The 22,536-nt window shown below is 56.4% G+C and overlaps 1 pseudogene; it reads right to left on the bottom strand.

Annotated features, from left to right (window-relative positions):
* Positions 1–7,411: 7,411 nt before the first annotated feature.
* Positions 7,412–22,536, bottom strand: part of LOC119108501 (protein turtle-like) — a 34,510-nt pseudogene continuing 19,385 nt past the window's right edge.

The raw sequence follows: 22,536 nt of genomic DNA, 5'->3' as shown, positions 1-22,536 counted from the left end.
CAAACTGACGACCACGTGACTGGCGGCGGGGTTAAAGGATATTAGGCTGCGCTATCGGCAGAACTGGACTGTCAAAAGCAATGCGAAAATCGATCCCATATGGTCGCGAAATAAGAAGAAATATACTGATATCGCTTTTACCGCAGTTTGCACATGATCATTTCTAGCAGAGCTGTTTATTGCCGTTCTAAGTATTGCCAATTGGATCAAAGGCTATTTAGTTATCCGTTTTTGATGGAGTTGATCTGATATGACCTCGGTCCTTCAGTCTCCTCGTTTTACCAGGTCAAACCTGCTAGTAGAAACGTTTCTCATCGCACAATGGAATGATGTGCGGGCACCTAGCTGAGAAGTCCGGCATCCGACCACAACTCACGTTTTGAATGTCATCCAGCCGCGTATTCACCACCGAGGTCATTCATTCCACTTTGTCTTAGGCGGTTTTTGAGCAAGAAACAGCTCCTGCTCACGTATCTGATACCCACAGCTGTGACTAGGCTCTCTTACTGCGTGTTTAGATCGTTTAAATCTGACGGAAACAAACAGACCAAAAATAAATATAGACCAAGCCTTTGAGAGGGATTTCTGTGTTGGGGGTGGTGCGCTGCGCCGCTGCCGGCCGCCGCTGGATGTTAATGCGCCGCCGGCTGCCGCTGGCACGCCTCCCCCCAGAGCAAATTTATAGAGGAGCCCATTGGTCAGCATACGAGCCAGACGATGCTAGCGCACGACTCGGCACGTTGTGACTCCGGTACACCCGACATCAACACATACTCATGTTAGCCATAGAGATAGGATGAAGCGGGTGACCGTGGTATGGACGGGAGGTTGGGCCCGTTCAGGCACCATGAACGGCTGTCTCTCCACACATGGCTGTGCGCCCTTAACCACGTGCCCCGCCTCCACCTTTTTTTAGCTTATGATAATATTTAAACGTGGCGAAAACGGAACTGGATGAACTGATAATACAAACCAGCTGGCAAGGGTCCCACGCAACTGGCGAATTACATTGGCAAGGGCCCGCTGGATTGTAACTCTGGAAGCCCCCCCCCCCCCCCCCCACGGCCTTTACTAATCCACGCAGACTCCATGCACTCGGAGCCCCACCACACTTACTCCAAGCATACACATACGCTGGCGCCCACGTCACCCCACTCATTCCTGGCTTGCATGCTATGAGACCCCTCCACCCCCTTTTACCCAGTGCCTTGGTATTATGATTGGCTTGTCTGCGTGGGTCCTCGTTAAGCTAACTTAAATTTATTTATCACATTTCAAACATTTCATAAAGTGACGTGTAAGCCCTGTTTAAAATGTATCATGTTAATTTGTCAGTTCGGCACCGACACAATTGCTGGGGCGACGCCTGGTGTCCGAAGCTGAACGGCGACTCGTTCCCTCGCCTGACCTCCAGGGTGACGGCTCCCTGTTCGGACGACGCTTCCCGTATTCTGTCCACGGTGGGCGGCCCATCGCTCATTCGGCTACGCCCACCTCTAGCAGCTTTCCGTTGCCGCGCACCCGCCTTAGGCAGCGCTTCGTCCAGCGCGGAGACGTCGCCTCCGGCGCTTCTGCGACCTCGCCTCCCACCTGCCGGAGCGAGCTTTGCAAGGCACCGGCCCACGAGGCGTCCCTCAGAGGCTTGGAGATGAACGGGCGCGCCTGGTGGGACAGTGAAGCCCCTCGGCAGACGACGAGCGCCCGACTTGACCTGCGTTCATGCTTTTCGGTCTCCACGGCCGGCGCGATCTGGAGACTCGGCTGACCGGCCTGTCCGACGACCTGGTTCCTCGTCGCTGTTCCTATAAGCGCCGATGGCGGAAAATCTATTCGTCCCGAACATCCCGCCATCAAGCGCTCATAAGGCCTGGCGTATACCGTGTCGGAAGAGAGCAGGCTGTGTCCTTTTCTCTCCCAAGGCGTGGTACACGAACGGATAGATCCAGGTACCGCAGCGCACAATCCGGCATTCCGGGCCGTCCCCACTGGGTCCTGGGCCATACCATGACCCGTGCCCCTTGATGCCGCCACGCCTGAGGTCTAATGAGAGACAACAAAACGACTTGACCGTCTCTTAGTTAAAAAAGACCGCAACTGTGCCTTTAAGCTGCGCCACCCACAAACGTATATCTGCGTAAAAGCAGGACTGCTCTCGCCTCGGGCGCGCCCTGCGCGTCCCCCGCTGGCCCAGTTCTCACGTGGCATGGCGCCTCTGATGGCAGCTGATGGTGACAGCGGCACCGGCGCGGCAGGGTTTCTGGGGATCTTCACAACGTGTCAGTTACACATTTCTGTGCGCATGTTTGCGTCGCCGGGGAGCTGGCTCTTGCATCTATTTATATTGACGCGATGGACCATTTTGACAGAAGGGGCCGCCGTTATGGCCGTTCCGGTGGGGGGGGGGGGGGTACATCTGGCGTCGCTTCGTCGGTGCGGGGTCGATCGGCTGGAGTGTCGGGCCGATCGGCTGGAGCGTCGGGCCGATCGGCATCCTGCTCTCGGCCTAATGGTCGTGTTTGGTGCGCCGTGGGGGAGCTCCAGACCATGGCCGGCTCGCTTGCTGTCCCACGCTCCGCGCGAGAAGTCTCACCGGTCCCGGACGGGTGACGCGCAAAATGAAAAAGCGTGAAAATGTACGCCCTACACTTTCAGCATTCATTTGCACGGGCCGTGACCCGGGCTCTAGGCCTCATACGGCGCGCGTAACATGGGATGCATTCCTACGTAACGTGTTTGATCAGAGCGCAATGATGCTACACACCATCCATGAGACACCATCGTAAATGTGATACGTTTTGGGCGCGGGAGGTATCCAAAAGTAACATTTTACAAATTTGGCATTACCTTGTGACTTTAATACACACTTAAACTTAAGTTTGTTGTGTTGTCCGAGACCGCACGATTAGGATGCCATCGATTGCTACCTGACTTTTTAATTCGGCCCAGCCGTTCTCGAGATAAGCCCGGATAGGTCAAATCTGTTCTCTGCGACCGATGGTGTGTCGCCTGAGGAGCCCGATCAAGACTGGGTTACTCCAACAGCGGGCCTCCTCCTGTGCGGGGGCTTAAACCAATCTAATTTACCTGACTTACAAAGTTGTCTTCTTACTGCACGGGTCCTTTACTCGATCATGGCATGTGCCTGCACCCTATCTTGGTTCTCAACCACGGAAGACCATGACATCACTGTGGCCTCCTTTCACCTATGATAGCAGCCTCCTATAGCGCGAGCGGAGTCGACCATGCCCGTCCTTTCCATATACTCATCTCGAGCATGGCATTACGCTGGTGGTCATAACAGGGCCTCCCGACCAAAGCATTGACCCTGATTAGGTACGTACTTTAAATCTGGCATGCCTCTAAAGGGCCGCTTAAATTTTCAGTGTGGCGAACCAAGATGTGTTTGTCTACCCTAGCCAGACGACAGGGCTGTTGCTGCTGCTCACCTTGCTCACTCGTTGGCGCTCCATCAGGTTGATGCGGAGGAATAATACACAATAATAGATGACTACACTTTAGTAAAGGAACACAAGTTCCATGCCGGACGTTTGGAAAAATGTCAAAAGTTTATATCGGTGATTCGTGGAATTCCAAACTGAGAAAGATTGTCGTTCGACGGGATACGTCTCGCCCTACACCGACGGATCTCGACGTGACCTTGGCGCCTCCCCCCCCCCCCCCCCCCCCTCCACGCCGACGGGTCCTGACGTGACTTCGGTTGCCCCTCTCCACACACACCGACGGATCCTGACGTGATCTCGGCGCCCTCCCCCCCCCCCCCCCACACACACACACCGACGGATCCTGACGTGACCTCGGTGCCCCCTCTCCACACACACCGACGGATCCTGACGTGACCTCGGTGCCCCCCCCCCACACCGACGGATCCTGACGTGACCTCGGCGCCCCCCCCCTCCCCTCCCACCGAAGGATCCTGACGTGACCTCGGCGCCCCCTCCCCACACCAAACGGACCCTTGACGTGACCTTCGGCGCCCTCCCCTCCCACCGACGGATCATGACGTGACCTCGGCGCTCCCCCCCCCCCTCCCCTCCCACCAACGGATCCTGACGTGACCCTCGGCGCCCCCCCCCTCCCCTCCCGCCGAGGATCCTGACGTGACCTCGGCGCCCCCCTCCCACCGACGGATCTTGACGTGACCTCGGCGCCCCCTCCCCCCTCCCCTCCCACTGACGGATCCTGACGTGACCTCGGCGCCACCCCTTCGTACTAGCGGATCTTGGCGTGACCTCGGCGCTCCCCCGGGGCTTGCCAAACGCTACATAGAGACCGCTTGCCATTGGTAATAAATCCCGATGACATGTCGGGGACACCAGAAGACTAAGCCTGGAAGTCTGAGTGGTGCGAGGAGAGCGGCTGGCGGAGCCGCTGGCACCGGCGAGGGTGCAGCGTTCTGGACACCGGTGATGGCATGACGCCGCCGTGCATTTAGAGGTGACCGCTGGGAGGCGTGGGCGCACAAGACGTCGGGTCCCCTGCCTATGTTTACCACCACTTCCAGGGCCCGTTTCTACGGCCTCTGTCACACTGAGATCATTGGAGAGGTGACAGGACATGACAGACCGCTTTCACCACCCTCTTTCGCAACTGGTGGATCGAGATGTTACACCACCGGTGCTGCATGCGCGCACGCATCCAGTAAGACTTGACAGCGGCTGGCTAGGAACTTTATCAAGGAAGATTTACGAAGGAGCAAAAATGCAACAAACACTGCAGTACAAAATTAGCACTGTATTCCCATCTGATGAACATCATTACAGTTGCATACGCTTTACAAGCAAACATTTTGTTACCAAAAACGCGATAGAACTGTGACCACCGTATGGAATAACAGGCGAGCAGGGAACAGACTTGCAGGGCTACAGCGTTCACTGCATCGTAAAGAGCAAGGGACAAAAGACCATTAAAACATGACCTATGGGTGACGCGTGTTTACGCATGTCTTGCGGCAGCCAGCCCGGCGTGCCGACCCCGGTCAGCAGCGCGGCTCGTGACCCGGTCGTGACCCGCGCGGCGCGCGGTGCCTGCGTGAGGACGCTCCGGCCATCGATGAGGCTCAGGCATCGCGAGTACACACATCCGGGTGGGGAGGCAGCCAGGGAACGCAGAACACGGACCGAAACAGAAAATCTGCACCAGGCATCGTCCAGCCCTCCTCAAAGAGGCGTTCTTCCCACCCCGTGCCTTGCGTACAGGATGCTGCCACGGACCCGAGGCGGGGCAGATAGCGTGACAGAGTTCATTTTCGGCAGGCTCGGACTTGAAGCCCGCCTGAGCTCCTGACGGGCCGTCGCGACTCGGTCCTTTACTTCAACGCCGGTCTGTAGGTCTGGTTTGGAACGTGCACTGCGGCGTTTTTTTCATCCGTCCTTCTGTTAGAGTTTATCGCGCCGAATATGGACCGTGCTGTAAGCAGCCGTGCTCGCTGAACATCCTCATCAAACAGTTTCGGCGTCAGGAAACCAAGCTCTTAAAGTCTACCTACAACTATACTGGAACAACTCCCGGGAGAGCTGCAGGCTGCGGTCTGTTTCCCCATGTTAAAATACTGCTGGTGCGAGTCATTGCCCAACGCTTGGAAATGTCGGGCGTCCTCAAGAAAGGGATATTATCACTGAATAGACTGCACATTTCCCACCAATTTCAACCAACAGCTTCGTTGTTCTTTTGTTTCAGAATCGCCCATTTGTGTAGATATTTTCCATGTCTAGCTTTGCATCGACAGCTTTAGCAGCCCCCCGCGTGCTCTACAGGTCTAACGGCACCCCTGACCGACACTACCTGGTCCGGGCGGCAGCTGCTTGGCAGCTGACACCACCAGCCAGTCCCCAGCCGGCTTAAGAGCCTACGCCGCCGAGCGGCAGTGACGAGACGCGGGATCCGCTCACGCTCATGACTCAGACTGACGCCGGCCCGGCCGTCGTGGGTTCGCCGCCGGTGCGTTTGGCATCTGTGACCAGCGGCGCGGCAGGATGAGCCGGTCCAGCAGAGGACACTGCTGGCCCAGCGCTCGCTGGCGGCTGGGCAGCAGGCACCGACGCTGGTGGGGTGTGACACCGCTCACCAGGGGGTGACGGTCTTCGAGACACGCGGGCGACCTCGTCATCACCCGTCAGCTCTCAGCGGCTCATGCCAGTGACGTCCGATGACGTCAGTGACGCAGCCATTTCACACCCATAGTTGCATGCACTTACCCACCCTGAACGTAAACCCCTTATGTACAGCGCAAGAAGCGTTTGGGAACGTCTCAGCCACCCCCTGGGCAAAGCGCGGGACACGGGTATCACAGTGACGTACGTAGGCTGGCCACATTTGTACGTCTCTCCAACGTCAATAGCATAATGTCACGGTTTTCCTCTGCCTCTGGGAGAAAGCAGTGGTTGAGAAAAAACACCACTTTTGGCCACTAAGAAGCAGATCTTATGGTATGAGACTTATCGCCTCCATTTTGAGCATTCAATGCTTGCGATCCAGCTGCGCTTGACATGCTTTAATTAACAACGGAACATCAAAGCCATCGTCGATGGCCGCTGAGCACGTTTTCCGTTAGGCGCGGCCGTCTTCGGACGCGGGCAGCTGCAGGGCTGGCGCGGCTGGGCGGATCTATGCCGTGGGGTAGGGGGAAGGGGGAGGTGCCTCCTGTGGCCTCAACTCCGGTGGAGGTTGGCTGTGTAGACCTGTACCGTGGGGCGGGGGCTCGGTGCCTCCTGCGGCTTCGGCTCTGGCGGAGGTCGGCTGTGTAGACCTGTGCGGTGGGGTGGGGGCTCGGTGCCTCCCCGGCCTCAGCTCCGGTGGAGGTTGGCTGTGTAGACCTGTACCGTGTGTGTGGGGGGGGGGGGGGATCGGTGCCTCCTGCGGCCTCGGCCCTGGTGGAGGTCGGCTGAGCAGACTTGTGCCGTGGGGGAGGGGGGGGGGGGGGCTCGGTGCCTCATGTGGACTCAGCTCTGGTAGAAGTCGGATACATGCGACGCAAATCGGGGCGTCTCTGTCTGCCGCACTGGGCCCACACGATCCGCGACGACATTGGGGATTGGCTTGGGCTGCGCAAGCGGCAGCTCGAACATAGACGTGTTGCGCGCCTCGGCTGGCCGGCGGTCCCGCGGAGTCTGCGACACTCCTGCTGGCCGGCGGTGCCGCGGAGTCTGCGACGCTCCTGCTGGCCGGCGGTGCCGCGGAGTCTGCGACGCTCCTCCTGACCGGCGGTGCCGCGGAGTCTGCGACGCTCCTCCTGGCCGGCGGTGCCGCGGAGTCTGCGACGCTCCTCCTGACCGGCGGTGCTGCGGAGTCTGCGACGCTCCTCCTGACCGGCAGTGCCGCGGAGTCTGCGACGCTCCTCCTGACCGGCGATGCTGCGGAGTCTGCGACGCTCCTCCTGACCGGCGGTGCTGCGGAGTCTGCGACGCTCCCCCTAACCGGCAGTGCCGCGGAGTCTGCGACGGTCCTCCTGACCGGCAGTGCCGCGGAGTCTGCGACGCTCCTCCTGACCGGCGGTGCCGCGGAGTCTGCGACGCTCCTCCTGACCGGCGGTGCTGCGGAGTCTGCGACACCCCCGGGCCAGCCGACTGATCACCAGGCAGTTACGTCTGATCGCGCGGCCCCCCACCTTTGTGTTCACGTCTTCTGGCAGTCGTCTAGTAATGTTCAGGTCATCTGGCAGTCGTCTAGTAATGTTCCAGCGAGGAGTTCTCTCCCCTATCCAGAGTCCTGTGAAGAGCGAGGGAAACATCTTGTGAGGTGTCCGCATCGCAGGCATCGGCTGTCTGGCCTTACATTGATGCGATGACAAGGTGTGCAGGGATTGATGGGTTGCTGTTACCACCGCCATCGTCAGCTGCCTGGACACACATCAGTTGCCGTACACAGTAGCCATCATTGGCTGGCCACGCAGTAACTACAAAACGCCCCTGAAATTTGGAATATCATGGAAAATGAGCACGCCACACCGTTGAAAGACGTGACATAAGTGCATCTGAACTTTCAATGGATACATATATATATATATATATATATATATATATATATGGACGTACTTACTTATTTAAAGGCACCGGGCTGCTGACGCTGCTGCGAGCCTCAGTAACCCGGCACGCCACCATGTTGTACTCTGCCGGAAGAGACGCGGGTGTTTCATAACATGGCACAGGTCACTGTGCCGTGCTTTCCTGCTGCTCGTGCTGTTGTATCTTATAAAAAAGCGAGCATATCAGATATAATACTCGATAGGCCACCATGTTGTGTCATGACGCTCACGACGGATATTTTAGCTAACACGACTCAGTCGCCCGCCGCCATGACCAATTACACTGAAGTCGCCATTGGTTCGAAAATATAAGCAGCCGTGATAAGGCACGGACAATTCTGTCTGATATACTATCGTCATTTTAAATGCCCTGTTTCGTTTAAAATGTTTGTAGGACTGCGATTACAGTATACTGTGTTCACCTACGAATACTACGGACTGTCTGAGCTGTGGCATGGATCCATTTGAGAGTTGCTAACTGAAGAGCTGTCTCTGCTGTCTTTCCGCTCACCATATGTTAGTGAAAAACGTGTCTACCAGATCACCACTAACAAATGGAACATCCAGTGACAGCCATATGCTCCCTGAACAGCACGCATGTAAAAAGGTACCACCTCAAGAATTAAGACGCAAAATGTATTTTTTATCGTATTCCGTACTCATCGTTACGCTCTGCAGCTAGTGGCCAGCTGAGAGCACTGTCCGCTCACCTTTCTCCTGTTTTCGGCGCTTGCGCTTATTGCATATTTTGACGGTGCAGACGGAGAGGATGATGGACACGATGAGCAGCAGGAGGCCGCCGACCAGCGCTGCCGTGATGGCCTTCTTCTGCACGTGGTCGGGCACCACGTACTTGACGGTCTCGCTCTCTCGCCAGCCGTCGTGCGAGTGCGCCAGCACCTTGAAGTAGTAGGTGCGTCCTCCCTGCAGCTGCTTCACTGTCGGACAGCGGCGCCGCCGGGTCAGACGCGCGGTCAGCCCCGGCGGTAGCGGGGGGGGGGGGGGGGGGGGATTGCGGCCACGAAGGCGCCAGTGTCTCAGGCTCGGATCATGCAAAACTCGTGATGGGATGGTGCTTGGTGTCCATGTGGCCGCACATCCAACACCTTGCTCATCTGCTGTGTTCGCAGCCCAAAAGCGTTAGATCTGCTTAAAAGTTTTTATTGGAAGAGTAATTTAGCATTTGCCGTGCTTTGAGCACGGTGTAATGCGTCGAACTGAGCGGCACACTCAGTGGTGGTCATGATTTTGTTAAGTACCTTATCTCTGTCAAAGATATTGTTGAAACCAGCAGAGTCTGCCAGAGATGACCTAAAGCTTCAGCCTTAGAGGCAAATCGCTCACTGAGAAACTTGTAAAATTGAAGTCAAGCCTCTAAATCACTAAATACGTTAGCGTATATTAAAGTTAATCCGTTAAACTGTTCATTTCTGAAAACGTTTTCCAGTTCCCAGCTGATCTATATCCCGTAAGTCTTTTTAAAAGGTGGATCGAGACTTAACTGCCGCAGGTTTCCCACTTATAACTAGTTTCATTGGTTTCTGCTAGCTGTGCACAATGCTTCTGCCAATGGTACATTCCTAATTCGACCAAAAAAAAAATAGCGACAGGCATTGTCGACCAGCACATTGACGACAGGCAATGCAACAGGCATTGGCAGGCATAAAGCATGAGCTAAGTCATAGATTTCTCCAGACCACAAGAAGTGGAGCTATGCCAAGGTATATGACCAAGTAGCAGTGCCCCGCCCCCAAGCGACAGGCTGTTTGTGGCAAAACACGGATTGGTAATCGGTTACTTAAACTGTGATGACACTATTTCATGATTAGTGTGATATCTAATCCCTGACTTTGAATAAGTTTTTTAGGTTTCAGGTTTTGTACGTCGCTTATAATACAACACCAGCATCGAAATCACTTAACTGATGCGGCATGGCCAGGGCTTCATCCAGGAGATGTCAGGGGGCAGTCCCAACACAACCCCCATGCGTGCCAACAGGAAGTTTGTCAACGTCTACCATTGTCTACCCTTTACTCATATTATCAAGGCTCAAACCATGGAGTCACCCACCACTGGTGCAAAGGCTAACGCTCTGAACTCATATGAAAATTTGTATAAAAAATAACAGCCCCAAAGACAGCAGACAAAAACTAAACCGATCTTAAAGATTCCGTGAATTGTTAGCGACGTTAACGAGAGCGGAAGTCTATTAAGATAAAAAACCAGTTCATTCACGGATTGACGGTTTCAGGAATTCCTGCCCACTACTGGAAATCAGCCATCGGTGAGACACTGTAAATGGCTTGCGACAGGCGCTCTCTGCGAGTTGGCAGTGGCACAGCCCCATGTGCGTCGGTTTTGAGGAAACACTCACGTGATTCCATCATATTCCCAGATTTATAGCACCGCCATGCAAACCAATGATCTCTTAGCTAGAATCTGTGTGGTGTGAGCGAACAAAAATAGGTTGGTTCTGTAGGCCAATACCGATGCATGCATATAGCCCGGCCCAATACGCTCTTTTGGCGTGTGGATGATCACTTGCGTCACAGATTATAGATTTAAAGAGAAGAGCTGCGCATATTCACGTGAGATTTAAATTTCGGATTCTAGTAGGGTTAGTGCCGGCCGTCGCTCGCTTCGAAGTTAGCTGTTTGGGTCGCCTACACACATATATGCATATTATACATACATATATATATATATATATATATATATATATATATATATATATATATATATATATATATATATATATAGTTTTCACCACCGTTTCATAAAAAGGCAAACCCTCCCCCCCTTGGCAATAGCAATGGTATATGTCCTAGGGGTAACTATTCAACTGAAAATCAGTGCCACGTGACGTCAGCCTCGTCTGCCGGGTGGGTTTGTTCTGATACACGTGGCTGTACTCCGTGATGGTGGCACGCTTTTGTGCTTTCTCACGTGTACACTTACGACTTCACTGGCATAATGAAACTTGGACTGACAGATCGACCCAAGTAAAGCTGAGGTCGGCTGGTGCCGTAGCGTGTCTTGGTGTCCCGCTCCCTGTGCCGCCTTTGGACTGCCCCTGTCAGGCCAACAGTACCTGTGTAGCGTGTCTTGGTGTCCCGCTACCTGTGCCGCCTGTGGACTGCCCCTGTCAGGTCAACAGTACCTGTGTAGCGTGTCTTGGTGTCCCGCTCCCTGTGCCGCCTGTGCACTGCCCCTGTCAGGTCGGCTAGTACCTGTGTAGCGTGTCTTGGTGTCCCGCTCCCTGTGCCGCCTGTGCACTGCCCCTGTCAGGTCAACAGTACCTGTGTAGCGTGTCTTGGTGTCCCGCTCCCTGTGCCGCCTGTGGACTGCCCCTGTCAGGTCAACAGTACCTGTGTAGCGTGTCTTGGTGTCCCGCTCCCTGTGCCGCCTGTGGACTGCCCCTGTCAGGTCGGCCAGTACCTGTGTAGCGTGTCTTGGTGTCCCGCTCCCTGTGCCGCCTGTGCACTGCCCCTGTCAGGTCAACAGTACCTGTGTAGCGTGTCTTGGTGTCCCGCTACCTGTGCCGCCTGTGGACTGCCCCTGTCAGGTCAACAGTACCTGTGTAGCGTGTCTTGGTGTCCCGCTCCCTGTGCCGCCTGTGCACTGCCCCTGTCAGGTCGGCCAGTACCGTAGCGTGTCTTGGTGTCCCGCTCCCTGTGCCGCCTGTGGACTGCCCCTGTCAGGTCGGCCAGTACCGTAGCGTGTCTTGGTGTCCCGCTCCCTGTGCCGCCTGTGCACTGCCCCTGTCAGGTCGGCCAGTACCTGTGTAGCGTGTCTTGGTGTCCCGCTCCCTGTGCCGCCTGTGGACTGCCCCTGTCAGGTCGGCCAGTACCGTAGCGTGTCTTGGTGTCCCGCTCCCTGTGCCGCCTGTGGACTGCCCCTGTCAGGTCGGCCAGTACCTGTGTAGCGTGTCTTGGTGTCCCGCTCCCTGTGCCGCCTGTGGACTGCCCCTGTCAGGTCAACAGTACCTGTGTAGCGTGTCTTGGTGTCCCCGCTCCCTGTGCCGCCTGTGGACTGCCCCTGTCAGGTCGGCCAGTACCTGTGTGGCGTGTCTTGGTGTCCCGCTCCCTGTGCCGCCTGTGGACTGCCCCTGTCAGGTCAACAGTACCTGTGTAGCGTGTCTTGGTGTCCCGCTCCCTGTGCCGCCTGTGCACTGCCCCTGTCAGGTCGGCTAGTACCTGTGTAGCGTGTCTTGGTGTCCCGCTCCCTGTGCCGCCTGTGCACTGCCCCTGTCAGGTCAACAGTACCTGTGTAGCGTGTCTTGGTGTTCCGCTACCTGTGCCGCCTGTGCACTGCCCCTGTCAGGTCAACAGTACCTGTGTAGCGCGTCTTGGTGAGCCGACGCTCGCCCAGCGGCTTCCACTCGCCGTCGGCCGGCTTCAGCTCCACCGAGTAGTACAGCACCGGCACGTGCGGGTTTTCCAGCGGCGGCTGCCACGACACCAGGAAGCCGCCGCTCGACTCCGTGACGTTCACCTCGAGCGGCGCTCCCGGAAGCGGACCTGAGGAGCATCGCCACATCTGACGCATCGACACCGGCTGCTGCTCACCGGCCCGGTGAAGGCGCCACGTGAAGGGGACGGTGCTTCGCAGACGCCTGTGGGTGAGGTTGCAGCGTAGGCGCGGCGCTGGGCAGCCCGAGTGTCCCCACGAACGATTCGCCACCAACAAAAGGACGCGGATCTGAAAACCCCACCCTTAATTTAGTGCGTGGCAGCAAAATCAAGTGGACCAGGACTGGCAACTTGTCTCTGTTGAATGTCTATCCTTGTGTTTCGCAAGAATGTTGGCTTACCGGAACCGTCAGACGCCTTTTTCTTAGAGGCTTTCGGGTCTACTGCCGGTCAGTCTTCGCCGATTCCCCAACATCTGGCGAAAGCACACAAAATCTAGGGTCGTAGCGGCCTCGACAATTCCATACACTGCGTATGATTGGCAGTTCAACGACGGTTAATCACAGCGTTATTCTTCGTCACAGCCTAACGCCGCCGGTGCAGACGCGGGCCAGACTAGAGCGACATCAGCGGGCTGGGTACCGAGCCGGAGCGTCCCAGCCTGACCCGGACGACGGGTCCTGGTGTCCGGTCCATGACCGCGTCAGGGCAGCGCACGAACGCCACAGGCACCGCCCGCCAACCCGGCGCCCGCCGGCGCCAACGTACCGAGCGTCCTGACGGTGACCTTGTCGGAGTACATGCGGTCGCCGATGTCGTTCTTGGCGGCCACCATCAGCTCGTACGCGGTGTCCGGCAGCAGCTGGTAGATGGTCACCTGGTTGTAGGAGCTCCCTGTCGGTTTGATCTCGTATGTGTTCCAATTGCCGGTGCCTTCCTGTTGATACCTGCAATACGGCATGGTCGATAAACGCGTCGCGATAACAGGCGTCCAGGTCTCGAAGTTTTTTACACCGTTTGCCGAAGTAAAAGCGATGAAGTCGTGTAGTATCACTTACTCGTGTTACTTTGAACGCCGTCATATCAACACAGCAGCATTGGCATGAAAGATGCCGCCAAGGAAAATGTGTTGAGCAATGTTCAGGCGGCCGCTTTTCTTTGTCGCCAGCGACTGGCACCCAGCTTAAGCAATCGCGGACGTCAATTTTGGGCGCAAATTTTGGTGGGCTGGGGAGATATGACGCAATATATTGCTGACAGTAAAGAATTCCGCCCGCTAGATCGCAACAGGAAAACGAAATAGCGCAAACTGTTTCGCCTTGGAACTCAAAGCGTCTTGTCCCATAACCAAGTTTGCTATGCTCCGAAAGGCCCGTACCTGCGAGCAAGGCTGCAGGTCGAGCGGGTCTTGAAGCGAACCAACCGGAGTTGTGGCTCCCGCTGCCCGTCCCAGCCCGTCACATTCTGCCAGGCTGATATATTTGCAGCTCCACGAGTTTCCAGCAACAAGTACCCAATTTAAGGACTTTGATGTAAGTAGTACTGTAATGTTCTCAAAGTAATTGAATGCAATATGTTTGACCAGGCGAGCATTCCTACAACCTTGCAACAACAAGGTAGTTACACCTCCCAACTCGCTAGACATGGGAAAAACAAAATTTCCACATTGCAAACAAGCTTACGCACACCGGCCAAAAACAGATCCAGCCCTAGAGTAAGTCAACCAATGCAACCAATCTAACATATCGAAGTTAACTGATTTCGTCTATTCAGATCGCCAGGCATTGGCCGGTCCAAATTCAGCCAGGCTTCAAACGATACCCCGGTGATCTTCCTAACGGATGAAGAATGGTCGTCAGCATAATAATAGAGTAGCAAATAAGAGCCAATAGCTTGCCAAGACGATTAAAATTTGTGTGAAAGTATCACAAAGAGGAATGAGCCCTTAACACAGTCATCTGGTGATGTGTGAATGATCTCAGCCTTGGTATGAATCGAACGAAAGCTTGTTCATCTTTTAGCGGGCTTTGCAGAAAAAAGTCAATAATTAATGCCATAATAAGATAAGATAAGAATATATAGTATACTAAATAATGCCTCGTTAATTTCTAACCTATACGTTAACCTAAGCATCAACGCTAACGATGCAGTTACCTATTAATGATAAGACTGGTGTGAGGGTTATAAATGCTTGTAGCCTTTATTAGCCTATACTGAGATATAACTTACATGACGGTATCTATGTACGTCCGGGTGGTGATGATGTGCGTTGCACATATGACACTTGTATGCATCTATGTACCACTATACATAGGTGTACATAGCATACATAGGTGTACATAGTACATACTCATACCGCAGAAGGGACCTTTATAGCTACGGAAAATGTGACTTGTTTTGCCATATGATACTTGTATTCCATAGCGCCATGTGATATGGTAGCCTACACCTATGCACGTAACCTTCCCAACGCTAACCTCTGGTTGCCGACCTTCAAAGACACTTTTTCACCTGCACAATCCAGCCGATGCCGGAAAACCTCGTGATGTGGAGCGTGCGGACCACATTGTAGCCTATTTTTGGAGGAACACAGAAACGCTGACTGCCCAACCATGTTGTCATTTTCAAGACAGTTGCTCATAGTTATCTGAACGCTTTCTATTATATTTTTCTGCATGCGAGTTATAAAACCGCATGATTTTATTCACGCGCAGTTTCGCACCGGACCCGGCAACATCAACGGAAGTCACGATCGTTGGGTTTAGAAAAATGATTCGGTTGGGAAGAAAAACGGATTTTGTGGACAGATCACCGGCCGCGGACCTTAGAGAGTGCTCCAGCCGCTACGCAGAAGGCGCTGGGTTAGCCGGACGGCAGTTCGTGTGACGTTCAGCTGACATTGACCTAACTCACCATACGGCGTACTTCTGGTCGAAGCTGTCCCCGCCGCTATAGCCCGGCAGCCAGCGGATGGTGATGGCGTAGCTGGAGGCGTTGGTTGTGATGTCGTGTGGCGGATGAGTTGTCGTCCCCTCGACCACAAGCTGGGGAGACGAGTGACATTGAGAGAAGCCCCTGAATAACATAGTGTTTGGACATGCTATCATCCGTTATCATGCTGAGGACAGCCGAGATTTAATCTACCATTAGTCACTGGTTAAACGGAAATATCCAGCAGTCATTTGGCTCAACCTTTCTAGCGGCGCACACGGAGACGTTACCACGAACAGTGTTTGAAACATCTAATACTTTCGTAATATATCTCAATGTTTGTATGATGCATTCGTTTAACAAGTATTTTCGGATACAGGACTAAAAATGAGAAAAACCAGGAGATTATAGTCTTTCTCCGTTCTTTCTCCGACGTTTTCTGTAATACCGTGCACCTAATGTTTTTATCACAACCCTTTTTCCGTCCAATGCTTCCCTCTTCCTTCCATCGCTTTCTGTGTCTACCCCAACTCCAGATGCTTTCTTCTTTGCGGCTGGGTTTCTTTTCCTGCCTATCCGTATAGCCTGCACTATCCCTCCTTTCAATAAGTCTTTTTGTATCATGATCTCCTCCAAACTTTTTCTCCCTGTTTCACATAGCCTCTGTCCATCCTCCACCACAGCACGTGCCCGGCGCCTCCCCTGGCTTCCCGTTCTCGGCACCTGGGTAGAGGTGACGATGGTGGCCACGCTGTTGCGGGCCACGCACTCGTAGTAGCCGAAGTCGGACTTGCGCAGCAGTCGGATGGTGATGTTGCCCTCTTCTAGTATCACGCGGTCACTGGGCAAACTCTGATTGTCGTGCTGCAGCAGGGGTCAGCCGACGGTCAGGACCCGGCGCTGGGAGGCGCCGCTCGCCGCGCGCTCGTCACCTCTGCTGATCAGGGCCGGCTACAGGGCAAGGGGTCCGTCCAACGCGGACGGGGCGCGTTGCATTGTCTAGCAAAAGTCAAACACACATTCACATTCAGTGGGCTTTGAGCACAACTTCGAGCATCAACTCTCGGTTTGGGGCAGATCACGCCGAGGGTTTGATTTAATAATACAGAGGACAGTCACAGAGAAGCCAGTCACATGTCAGTAAACTTAGTCGAGACGACGCGTTTCTTAAATATATGCGATACAAGGGAGCGATGCCATTCATATAATAATGGATCTACCAGACATTAATGTATGCATTACAGAAATACCCCTGCCTATCCGCACGCTGCGGGTACAGCACGATCAGACATTATCCAACTGTCAGCGGCTCTGATGGGCGCAGTACATCTCACTGACCCGTCTCCAGGTGACCTAGAGCGCTACCCCTCCACTGACCTGTCTCCAGGTGACCTAGAGCGTTACCCCTCCACTGACCCGTCTCCAGGTGACCTAGAGTGCTACCCCTCCACTGACCCGTCTCCAGGTGACCTAGAGTGTTACCCCTCCACTGACCCGTCTCCAGGTGACCTAGAGTGTTACCCCCTCCACTGACCCGTCTCCAGGTGACCTAGAGCGTTACCCCTCCACTGACCTGTCTCCAGGTGACCTAGAGCGTTACCCCCTCCACTGACCCGTCTCCAGGTGACCTCGGGCGGCGGCGAGCCCTGCACCACGCACGGCATCCGGATGGTGTCCTGCACGCGCCGCTGGTACAGGTTGTTGGCCGGACGACGAAGCGGGGCGGCTCGCGCACCACCACCTGCATCTCGCCCGACTCGCCGCCGGTGCCGTACAGATTGAACGGTCTGCACCGGTAGGTGCCCTGGTGGGCGGCGCTCACCTGGGGGCACCGGGTACGGGTCAGCGCAACTGGTGGGAGCACTCGGTACGGGTCACCACAACTGTTGGGCGGTGCTCACCTGGGAGCGCCCGGTACGGGTCACCACAACTGATGGGAGCACTCGGTACGGGTCACCACAACTGGTGGGCGGCGCTCACCTGGGAGCGCCCGGTACGGGTCAGCACAACTGATGGGAGCACTCGGTACGGGTCACCACAACTGGTGGGCGGCGCTCACCTGGGAGCGCCCGGTACGGGTCAGCACAACTGGCACGAGGGGTATCTCAGGCCACTGACCAGCGGCGGGTACCCCAGGCCACTGACCAGCGGCGGGTATCTCAGGCCACTGACCAGTGGCGGGGCACCTCAGGCCACTGACCAGTGGCGGGGCACCTCAGACCACTGACCAGCGGCGGGGCACCTCAGACCACTGACCAGTGGCGGGGCACCTCAGACCACTGACCAGCGGCGGGGCACCTCAGACCACTGACCAGCGGCGGGGCACCTCAGACCACTGACCAGCGGCGGGTACCTCAGACCACTGACCAGCGGCGGGGTACCTCAGGCCACTGAACAGCGGCGGGTATTTCAGGCCACTGACCAGCGGCGGGGCACCTCAGGCCACTGACCAGCGGCGGGGCACCTCACGCCATTGACCAGCGGCGGGGCACCTCAGCCCACTGACCAGCGGCGGGGCACCTCAGCCCACTGACCAGCGGCGGGGCACCTCAGGCCACTTACCAGCGGCGGGGCACCTCAGGCCACTGACCAGCGGCGGGTACCTCAGACCACTGACCAGCGGCGGGGCACCTCAGGCCACTGACCAGCGGCGGGTACCTCAGACCACTGACCAGCGGCGGGGCACCTCAGACCACTGACAAGCGGCGGGGAGATCACTGGACAGGAGTGTGGAAGTGAAGAGGTGACGGCGCTCGAAGGTCTTCTGGCCGCAAAATGATTGACAGCGAGCGTCAAGCTCAGGGTGTCTTCACATGGCCTTGGACTGTTTCAAGTTCATCACTTGCAAATGTAAATTCAATACAATTTATAAGTCCTAAAACTCCCTGATTGTTTCAACAGATGGCAAGCTCTCCTGCACTGCAACCGACGATGTCATGTAATTTCAAATAACTTTTGGATAAAAGTTGCAGCGATTATGGGTGTACTGAGATCCCTCATTTTTCCTCACGAGGCTGGAATACATTCTTCCATCTCTAATATTCATGGTCGCGGCTCTCAGTGATGCGAAGTGGAGTTGTGGGAGCTATGACGGATGCATAGTCAGCGAGAGCAAATCACGATTCCCAGTCTGTAACAGTAGATCGCGCATCTCCTCAATCTTCCTTCCAAAAGTTAAGCCGGCATTGCAAATGGATTTAGACAATGGAAATGAGCCTGTCAAGTCCGGTAAGACCATATAACAAATGTATCATTGCTCATCACAAACATCCAGTCGAGAGAGCGCATCACATACACCCAGTCCGCGCGAGTAAGCAACGACTGCGGCGGACCTTGTCGATGAGCAATGACCCGTTGGGCAGGAGGGAGACGCCGGTGACGTTCTTCGGGTCGTAGTCGCGCCGGTTGCGGTACCACGTGACGAACTGGATGGGCGGGTTGGCCTTGATGTGACACCGTATGACGCCCTGGCTACCGGTGGCCAGGTACTGGACGGACGGCGTGTACGGCACGTGGGCCGCGTCTGCAACAGTCGACAGGTGTGCATCCAGCATGGCCGAGAGTGACGCACGTGCGACCGTCGCAGCCGACACGTGTGTAGCCAACATGGTCGACAGTGACACACGTACAGCTGACGCCAACCGACATGGTCGACAGTGGCACATGTGCAGCCGACACAGTCGACACATACACAGGACGCCACTGGGTTCAATGCGTCGAGTGACGTCAGAGTATGGTGCGTCTTTATTTGCACGACTTCAGCTTTGAACCGTTGAGAACCATTCAGAACAGAACATGCCATCATTTCTTCGAATACCTAATCCGGATCTTTTGACCGGATGATTTCTGGGACCAGAGCTCACGCTGAGCGGTGCTTGCGTTTGAGCCCTGACCTCTAGCGTGCGATCGCGCAATGCCAGGTCAGCGGATGAATTTGGTAGCGAAAGCGTAACGTGCCGCGGCGCTCGCCGCGGTCCGTCCTGCCCTCTGCTGTCACCTGACCTCTAGCCGCGGCCGCTGCCACCGGCCGCGGGTCACACCTGGCAAAGGTAAACAGCGGGCGCCTGAAGCGACTCGAACCCACCCTGCGACGGGTGGGTGGTGCGGAAGGTAGGCCCTCTAGCCAGCTGAGAGGACGGATGTGAACAGACTAGCGTTGCCAGCGTGTATATGTTGGGCTGTGGCGGCAAAATGTTGGTCGGCGCTCTCCATGCTCCCGAATATATTACCTACTGAGCAGTTCCCGAATATAGTACTCCCTTCCGGTGAGAGCTGAGGCTGTACCTGTTCCTTTCCGGACGAACTGGGCAGGTCCGATAACTCGACCTGCCCTGGTCGAAATGTTGCAGCGGTATTACAGACTTACCGCCCCTCACAGACAGGTCAGAACGTGTAACGATTGGTACATCACGCTCCAGTGGAAACAAGATAATATTACATGATCAACCCAGTCACACCGTACAACCAGACTCGGCTTAATTTAGGATTGGACACACTAAGCGGTGGCAATTAAACGTAAGAGTAGTAGATCTAATGTTATTAAGGTTCTTAAAACTAGTTCTTCAATTTTCATACAAGAACAATGCGATGCAACGTGATCTTGATCCCATCTGACCTTATCTGATCTCCACAGTCGGGGATTTCCACCGCTCCGCTCTGCGTACGCCTTCGGGGTTATCAACCCCACGCTTCCGACCAATGATAGGACTATCGGCCATCGTGCCCGGATGGACTCAAAACCAGGCGGCCGGACAGAAGTTCATGTTCTGAAGTCTGACTAATTTGATCCTGCAGAGATTATGCAATGACCGGCTGCGCCCACAAGCAGTTATTTGGCCTTGATTCGCCAGATACTTTCAGTGGCGCACTGCACAAATAGATCTTGCCGAAGAGCATCTTTCGCAGATGCGTTCTGCGGGACGAGGCACACCAAGGATTAGGTCTGAGTTGCATGCCAAATAAGAGCGAAGGGACAATTATATAGAAAGGTGCATAAAAATCTAGAGGGGTCACTGTTTTCTACATCAAATCTAAGCACGAATTTTGTGTTTCGACAAGTTCGGTGCCTGCCATATCGTCCGTATCCAGGGTACGTCACTGAGCGCGCCTCTGTGTTTCCCCCCCCCCCCCCTCCCATACTGGAATTTCGGTCCGGCCTGCGAGCCGCACGCGCCCGCTAATCGGCTCAGTCGGGCGGCGACATCAGCCTGGAGCGGACCGCGATGGGCGTGAGCGCGGTTACCGCGTTCGGTGCGGCGCTGCTGGCGGTGGCCCGCCGGCCCGCTCGGCGCCGTGCCCACGGCCAACAGCGGCCGGCCGACCCTGCTGCCGCTGGACTGCGGCCGGCGCCTAGTACGCCCCGCGGACGCCGTCCGCCCGCTCGTGGCCGGGCCGGGCAACACCACCGCCTACTACGGCCGGTACCCGTGGCAGGCGCTGCTGGTGATGTACGGACCCCGAGGTGCGCGGCTACGTGCACCAGTGCGGCGGCATCATCATCACGCGCCAGCATGTGGTGACTGCCGCCCCACTGCGTGGTGAGCGTCAGCATCAGCCGGCTTCTCGTGCGCGTGGGCGACCTCGGTTCGACGTACGCGAGACTGCCGAGCAAGAGTTCGCGGTCACCAGCCACCACGTGCACAGCCAGTTTGGCAGCGGACCAGGACTGCAAAACGACGTGGCGCTGTTGCGGCTGCGACGCCGCGCCGGACTCGACATCCAGTTCGGACGCTTCGTGCAGCCGGCGTGCTTGCCGGCGGCCGGCGCCGAGTACGAGACGTTCCTGCCGTGCGAGGTGTCCGGCTGGGGTCGGACCGCGGACGGCGCGCCCCTCTCGGAGACGCTGCGCGGCGTTTCGGTGCCGCTGGTGTCGGACGCCTTCTGCGGCTCTCCCGAGGTCCACCTGGGCCGGTTCGTGCCCGGCGCCATGTTCTTGCGCGGGCCCGACGAACGGGGGCGCCGACAGCTGCGAGGGCGACTCGGGGCGGCCCGCTGACCTGCCGCGACACGGATACCGGCCGCTTCGTGGCATACGGCGTCACGTCGTCCGGTGACCCGCGGGGCTGTGGCCGCACGCCGGGCCTCTACACCAAACTGTCGACCTACGTCGACTGGCTGCTGCGCCGGCTCCAGCTGGAGCTGGACGAGGAGCCGGCGCCGTCGGCGGCCCTGACCGCCGGCCGTCCCCAGAGCGGCCAGCGTCAGGCCTGCTCCACACCGGCCGGCGCGGCCGGCCTCTGTCTCCGCCTGCAGGACTGCCCCGGCCTACTGCCGGCGGCCGGCGCCGACCGGCCCGCCGTGGTGGGGCAGCCCGTCTGCGGGCTGGACGCGGCCTCCACGCCGCTGCTCTGCTGTCCCCGACGAACGGCGGCAGCCTCGCGCCGCGCCGGCTGCGGACGCACTCGCTTCTCTCCGCCGGCGCAGCTGGGCGCCGCGCGAGTCAACAACGCCGCAGACTTGCCCTGGATGGTCACCATCGCCACCAAGGCGTTTGGCGAGAGTGTGGTGTTCTGTTCGGGTGCCATCCTCTCTGACCGGTGGGTGCTGACGGGAGCGACCTGTGCCAGCGAGGTTGGTCCGTTGAGCGTTGCGCTTCGGGAGAGCTGGACTTGAAGAACCGCGCGCGCAACAACCCCAGTGCTCCGATCGAAATGGACATTGTCAAGTCAGTGCTGCATCCGAACTTCGCACCACCGCAAAATGCAGCCTATAACATCGCACTGCTGAAAACTGCATCGCGAATTTCGCTGTCTGACACCGTGAGCCCAATATGCTTGCACGACACATCACGTCCATCCACCGTGAGAGCGGGCAAGGACCTCATATTCGCGGGCTGGGGCTCCCCCAGTTTCAGTGACTTGGATGGCCTGTTGGCGCTCAAGTGGGCGAGGTTAAGGGTAGTTGATCTTCAGGGTTGTAGAAGCAATTATTCCGATAGTCATGCCAAAACCAAATTTTGAGACGGAGACGTTTTGCACGAAGTTTTATACAGCCTACAGCAGAGATCCCGTGCGCTATCAAACCAGGGGATTGGGGCTCTATGTTCATGGATGTTGTTAATGAAGACGGCGTTGAGAAGTGGTACGCAGTAGGGCTGGCTGTTGCTGGCGCGGGCTGCAATACTGAAAGATACCCAAACATCAATATGTCGCT

This window comes from Pollicipes pollicipes, unplaced genomic scaffold (assembly GCF_011947565.3).
Source record: "Pollicipes pollicipes isolate AB1234 unplaced genomic scaffold, Ppol_2.1 Scaffold_2555;HRSCAF=2994_pilon_pilon_pilon, whole genome shotgun sequence".
Classification (NCBI taxonomy): Eukaryota; Metazoa; Arthropoda; class Thecostraca; order Pollicipedomorpha; family Pollicipedidae; genus Pollicipes; species Pollicipes pollicipes.
This window is presented reverse-complemented; position numbering and strand designations above follow the sequence as displayed.